A 6,941-nucleotide genomic window follows, 5' to 3' on the forward strand; every position below is an offset into this window, starting at 1 on the left:
GTACAGCAAAACTTTTGGAATAAAAGTTGGAATGGTACAATGTTCTAAAAATATCAGGAAATTCAGTCATATTACATCTTCCTGCAGGAAAATCTCGCTCGTGCAGCAACAATTTTCGATTTTTTTTTTTTCGAGACGGTCCTCTATAGTGTCGACAAAGTCTTCGTCTTCGCTATTATATGATACCATTGCATCGTATTTCTTGGTTTCTATAATGAAAAAGGCATCAGTTATGTGTTAAAGGAGGTAAGATGAAGCACTTCCTTGAAATTGGTAATGGAATTTATTTTTATTTTTAAGAAGTAGCTTTAAATTTTCGACTGTTTAAAAGTTAATGATAGAGTGGCTGAATTAGCATTTAATCCCAAGTGTCTGACAGAATGGATTAAGTCGTGATGGAATTTTATGTGTGTACTATACTAGAAATACATGCCATAATAAAATAGTCAATCTACAAATAAACTCAACACCTCGATAATAAAGCGCATCAAGTCCCAAGATGGTACTTGTTATGTATAGAACCAACAAGTTGCGATCGATATTTTAATATCTCCGATAGAGACTGCTCGTCGCATGAAAAGTGTATGCTATGTTCAACTAACCGTCCCAGTCATAATCATTATCGTCTTGAAAGAACTTGACCAGTTTGTGCCGATACCAATAACCAAGAAACACACAGACCGGAATGGCAAGGACAAGTAGGCAAGCTGAAGATATTCCTAGAGTAAGCCCTAGTGCCGACTTGGCTGTAAACGATAGAACTATTGTTATGAAGAAATGGATAGATTGTGTTACGCATGCCAGGAGATACAGTATTGTGGTGGATGGGGCTCCATCGACTTCTACCCAAAGTATTGAAGGTTTGGTTATTTTAAATACAAAGTACAGGTATTTGAGTGGCACCCCTATTCAGAAAGGGAGTGGCAGATCAACAGCAGTCCTAAACCAATAGCCTGAATATTTTACAAAGTGTTTCCATACAGTTTGTCATAAATGAATCAAGGTGTTCCTTTACACATTTATGTGTTCATTGTGTTTCGTTTGTGTTTCGTTTTTATTTTGCTATCCCGTTATACAATGTTCACATCATCGAGTATCTCAACGTTTCGAAGAAAGCAAAAAGCGTAGGAAGAACCATGGCATATCATATTCCTGTTACAAGGACGGCAGACTCATTTGGTTTTGTTTCTAATTGCCATGCAAACGGAGAGCTCGATGTCACAGGAGAGCGCTTACAACATGTCATGCCTTACTTCATGATTACAGTGGCAATATATGATATGTTGCTTTAGATTCATAAATCTTGCATAAGTCGACGTCAAACAGATTAGCTTAACCATAGTGGCATAAATATTTGGATCGTTCCATTACTATCCTTGCTAGTTTGAAAGTTCGATATGTATCATATTTTTTTGATGGCGACATTTTGAGACCAATTGGAAAGTTTATTGATCTTCGTGGATTTATCATCATAAATTATTTGCAGTTTTTGTAAGACACGATAATATATCGCTGTTTGATTTTTATCTTCGTTCCCGGTGAGTATTCTCCTAATGTACGATTTAATCACACAGGCCATATTGTCAACGCAACTGTCTCAGGATGTATATTCACAAGCCCCAAATCAAAATTCAGACTCGTGGTATTTCCTATACTTACACTGAATTAAATCACACTGGACAGGGGTCTTTATTTAGAATGGAAGAGGGGTCTATGTATAAATATACATATTTCCGTATACCTCACTGGTGAATATTCGCGATCCCTTCTCGACAAGAAGATGGCAGGTCGCTATACAATTAATGGACCCTCGCCTTTATAACGTCAAACGAATGAGGAATTAGGAGCAGGGGAGACTGTACACATTCATAGGTCGCTATCATTAACATAGTTATGGTCAGAGTCCATATCACCCCGCCCTTTTGTGATGTTCTGTGATAACACAATCCGTAGAAATGTGCAAAGATGGAACGGTGAAATTAACTTACTTATTACATGGATTTTGAACCGACAATGGTTGGTATTGTTTGAAAAGTCCATAGCTGTGTATTGCACCAACGTTGTTCCTTCCTGGAATTTATCGTTTGGGTTATGGTTACTTAACAGAATGACGTCATCAGAATTGTCTTCAACAGCTGGTACAAGCCATGTTACATTTGTGTACGCCTTTCCATTTTCTGTATATTGTGTTATATCTTGTGGGCATCTAAGTATGACTGGCGGTATTAAATCTGTAGGGTGAAACAATTTGCTGCGTAGTGAGACATATTTTTCATGGAATAACAGAACAAGAGTACAAAGAAAAGCTAATAGACACGAATGTCCCATGATTGCTAGAAACGTAATGAATAATGCTACAGAAAGTTTATATATATATATATATATATATATATATATATATATATATATATATATATATATATATATATATATATATATATATATATATATATCTTTCCTGGCGGCTTACAATGCATAATATGGTTAGCCATATTTTACAGAAACGTGCACTTTATACATACCATGTTGACAACGTATTCCATTCCAGCCCTGTTTACACTTACAACCGCCATACCGATCGCAGGACGTAGAGGAGCCGGTTAAGCAATCGCAGGACTCGTTGCAGTATCGTCCAAACTGGTTTACGGGACATTCTGGTAAAATGTAAGTATACTATACGTAATGTAAGCGATGCGCAATTTTTGATTGGCACACGTAATTATACACAGAGTCGACAAAACTGTCATTTTGTTTTGTTTATTACGTTGTCAAAAGGCACAACTGACGTTGGAGAGTTGTTTGTTGTCGGTGTGGGTGTCAAGGCCGGCGCCGCTGCATTGTTCCCAGATTGTGACGTTTGTAAAACATGGGCCTGACTCCAAAGTGTGATAAAAGAATCTGATAGACAACAAATATCTACATAAATCTATATCTACACGGATTAATACGTGCATGTAAATGTACGTATAGGTAGAGTATTGGTTAATTAAATACAGCAATTTCGATTTTCCCACCAAGAAATTGGAATTCATCAATAAAATCATAGAAAAACTACACATGAAAACGTACTTGCAATGACCGTAGCTTTAGCTATGTACTTTTTGTTGTACTTATCCATTATATGGCATTCGTAGGCGCCTTCTGTCGATGTCGTCACCCTTTTGATTTGCACGAATGATGTTCTGTGAAATTGAAACCATAAGAGTATGCATGAAGGTATGTTTTAGCCTTATTATGTGTTTTCAAACACTAAAGTTTAAATGAAAATTCACATACCCTTTGAATTGGTTATCAATGTAAATTGCACTTGTCTGATTCGTAATATGAAGATATTTCCCATTATAATACCACTTTATGCTCTTATACCATTCTTCCTGTGTTTTCGGTAAGTCGATGTTTTGGCTGCTACAAGTCAACCCCACAAAGGTACCATACTGAGCTTCACTGCTTTGAGGGACCACCATTATGGAAGCCTTGGCTGCAAACGTTGACAGGAAATGACAGAAGAAATAATAAAAAAAACGGGAAATAATAATTGATGCCAAAAGAGGTTAAAATTCCAACTATAAGTCTTAAACCATGGCATAGTGCAACTATTTTTGTACCAGAGAATACGCTCGAATAAAACAAGAGTAATGTTTTCAGGAGAAGTTCAAATAATCGGGCAATTTATAATCTACTGGTTGGTTTCTAAATCTTTATCCAATTCATAGATATATAGTCCGATTGTGACAAAAAACCAAGTGTGCCAATTTAAAGATGTAAAGCACTTATACACAGTACAAGTATATGTATGTATGTATGTATGTATGTATGTATGTATGTATGTATGTATGTATGATGATGATATGTATGTATGTATGTATGTATGTATGAATGTATGCATGCATGAATGCATTTATATGTACATACATATATACATATATATACATATATACATTTATATATATATATATATTTATATATATATATATATATATATATATATATATATATATATATATATATATATCGACGTTTACAGATGCCCTCGTGGGAAATAACAGTGCTCAATGCAAAAGCAGAGCGTTATAAATATATAAATAAACAGATTACTTCAAGTACAAAGTAATGAAATCTAATCATGCATCTTGCAATCCTCAGATAGAGTGAAAGTAATCCTTTCACGCTATCTGAGGATTGCAAGATGCATGAAACTTAAGTAATAGATTTCATTACTTTGTACCTGAAGTAATCTGTTTATATATATATATATATATATATATATATATATATATATATATATATATATATATATATATATATATATATATATATATATATATATATATATACATACACAAGAAACACCACTAAATATCAAGTCTTATGACTTTGGCTATTAAAAGTCGACAATGTACTTGTTCTTATTAGATTAGTAACAAAATTTTACGTTTTCAGAAATTGAGGTAAGCAACGTACGAATATCACATGCAGGTCCGATCCATCCAGATGTACATTGCAGGCACCATTAAAAACGCTGCATTTAGCTCCATTCTTACAGATGCATGGTTTATGGCATTTAAACCCGTTGTTCCTGTTGGACAACCTACCAAGTGTGAAAATACGCACATCTCAACAAAGATTGCAGTTAAACATTTCCTTTACTTTGTTCAAGACTTATACTTTTACTTAGAATAGTATAATTACTTGAACTCACGTGGCTCATCAATTACGATTAAAGGTAAATCTAATTGTTCCCTTGGGGTGAATGTAATAATTGCAGCAATTTTGAATTTCAATATAGGTAATATGTTTCAGCAGTACCAAGGGTTTGGAAGGTAACCCCTGATTTATAATTTTTTTTTCAAATTGGAATGGTTGAAAGTTTGAATGAAAGTTTAAGTCTTTCAGTTTCGAAGCCCGTACTACTTTACAGTAAATAACTATAATGGTTTTGTCTCGTAATACCATGATCTGATTAAAGCAGTGTTGTTTGAAAAGAATTGTGTAGCTACGTACAGATGGTTCCATTCTTCAACTACAAAAAAGTACAAAGAGCTAATCATAGCAGTTCTTACCTATGAAATCTAGCCAAGCGGTTTGTGAGAGAACGAGTTTGCCTTCGATCTCCACGTCGCAGTGTAATTGCAGCGGTGATAATGTCGTGCTGATGTTTTCAGACGTCACTTGTACAAGTGAATAACGTATATCAGTATTGTTGTAATCAAACCACTTTTTGTTGATAATAGCGTCTGGGGGAAAGTCCTCCTGTACAGGAAAAAAGTAATCACATCAAATCAGCATGTGATTTTTCACATTCCGGTTATTGTCCACCATGCCTAAACTTATTTTCCATATGAGTTTTACGATTTTATAATTAATAATTCTAGATCCTTCGATAAAAACATGGCAGTGTGCAGCGTATTGAAAGCTTTGTAGCCAATTACGCCTTTCAAAAATGGTGAGGGAGCTGAAGAAATTCAGAGGGGATTCGAAAATTCTGGGGGTAGACGAGGGGGACTTGAAAATTTGCTCTGGCTATAAGGGGACTTGAAAATATTTGGGCTCCCAACATTTTGATGTCATCCAATTGTTTTATTGTTTGTTATAATTGGACAAAATGAAGAACTGTTTTGTCGCATTTTTTTACCATAATCTTACAATATATCTAAAAATGTACGAATGCCATTAATTTTTCGTAAAAACATCAAGTTAGCCTTGCAATGGGGCAGGAGCTACAACTGTTGATAATTTTTTAAATATTTCTATGCAATTTATCAAATACAGTTTCTTTGTGTCTCTCTACAGCATGCTGAAAAACACAATATTCAGTTTCTCAACAAAGCTTGTTTGTCTAAATATTGGTTATAATCGAATTAGAGTTCAGACTGAAAGTTATTCGTCAATGATACAAATGCACGGAACACGTAGGCTGTGTTGGCAAGCTGAATACTGGACAGCTCAACATGCTGTAGGGAGTAGAACAAGAATGCAGCTGTATAAACTGAACAAAATATTGTCGAAATACAAAGTTAATACAGCTACTGCCCTGATACTACCTACAGGCAGTGTCACTTTCAATGCATACCGGCAGTGACAGTGATAGCTCTGACTCTGATGTAGCTTAAGAAGAGTTTGGGTCATAGGACACTTTACTGACAGTGAAACATGCATTTACTAGTACACAAGATCAGGTCAGAGAGCAACACCTAGAAGACTAGACGACTTGAAAGTTACCATGGATTTTTGAATTCTGGCATATGAGAATAATGAAATATTAGAGAAAAATGATGGGTCAACATGCTTGATCTTATACAAATCTACGACGAAAAGTCATAGGAAGTTTTTCTAAAATCACTTAAAGGCACTGTTCGCGATCCCCGGGATCGCCTTTGTTGTAGTTTGCAAGAGGATTAAGGAGGTGTGACAGCCTTTTGTTTTCCATTGAAATTGTAACCTGCCGGGTACATTTTCTGATGAGACAATCTGGTGCCAACACAGGCATTTAAAAGATAAAATTTTTGACATCTCATTGTACAATACATGTACATAACATGAAGTAAAACTTTGAACAGTAAAGACTCTAATTGAATTGAAAAAAATGTGTGACTACATGGAATCATTTATTTTTTACCAACATTTGCCATTATTACACCAAAAATGTCTGAGATTAAAACATTCATTTCATGGAATATTTTAACCTTCCAGTATTGTTAAGGTTGTAAAACATTTGTAATCCGTTTCTAAGTTGAACATGTCTTGTACTTTTGAAAAAAAAACGTTCGGTAGGTCACTGTGCTCAGTTTTTCTCAATTTTGCAAAATGTAGTCATGAAATCACACTTTGCATGATTGTCATTTTGTGTGATTTTCAGCTGGTGCCATTGACCTGGCCAGAGTTAGTTAATATCAAGTCGGCTTAGATTGAGAAATCAGTTGAGGATTGAGAAGTCCGCTGAT

General features: G+C 34.9%; 2 long non-coding RNA genes across 2 annotated transcripts in view; both read right to left on the reverse strand.

The window, feature by feature from the left end:
* Window positions 1-608: 608 nt before the first annotated feature.
* On the reverse strand, window positions 609-3,173 carry LOC139118273 (uncharacterized). Its single transcript, XR_011548659.1, has 4 exons — window positions 3,070-3,173; window positions 2,523-2,654; window positions 1,989-2,231; window positions 609-746 (listed from the first exon to the last, which is right to left on the reverse strand). It is a non-coding gene; the product is annotated as an uncharacterized lncRNA (long non-coding RNA).
* Window positions 3,174-5,083: 1,910 nt separating this feature from the next.
* Window positions 5,084-6,941, reverse strand: part of LOC139118274 (uncharacterized) — a 6,069-nt gene continuing 4,211 nt past the window's right edge. Inside the window, exon 3 of the long non-coding RNA XR_011548660.1 lies at window positions 5,084-5,250. This is a non-coding gene — a long non-coding RNA (uncharacterized lncRNA). The remainder of the gene's footprint in view (window positions 5,251-6,941) is intronic.

The sequence above is a fragment of the Ptychodera flava genome, chromosome 19 (assembly GCF_041260155.1).
Source record: "Ptychodera flava strain L36383 chromosome 19, AS_Pfla_20210202, whole genome shotgun sequence".
NCBI lineage: Eukaryota > Metazoa > Hemichordata > Enteropneusta > Ptychoderidae > Ptychodera > Ptychodera flava.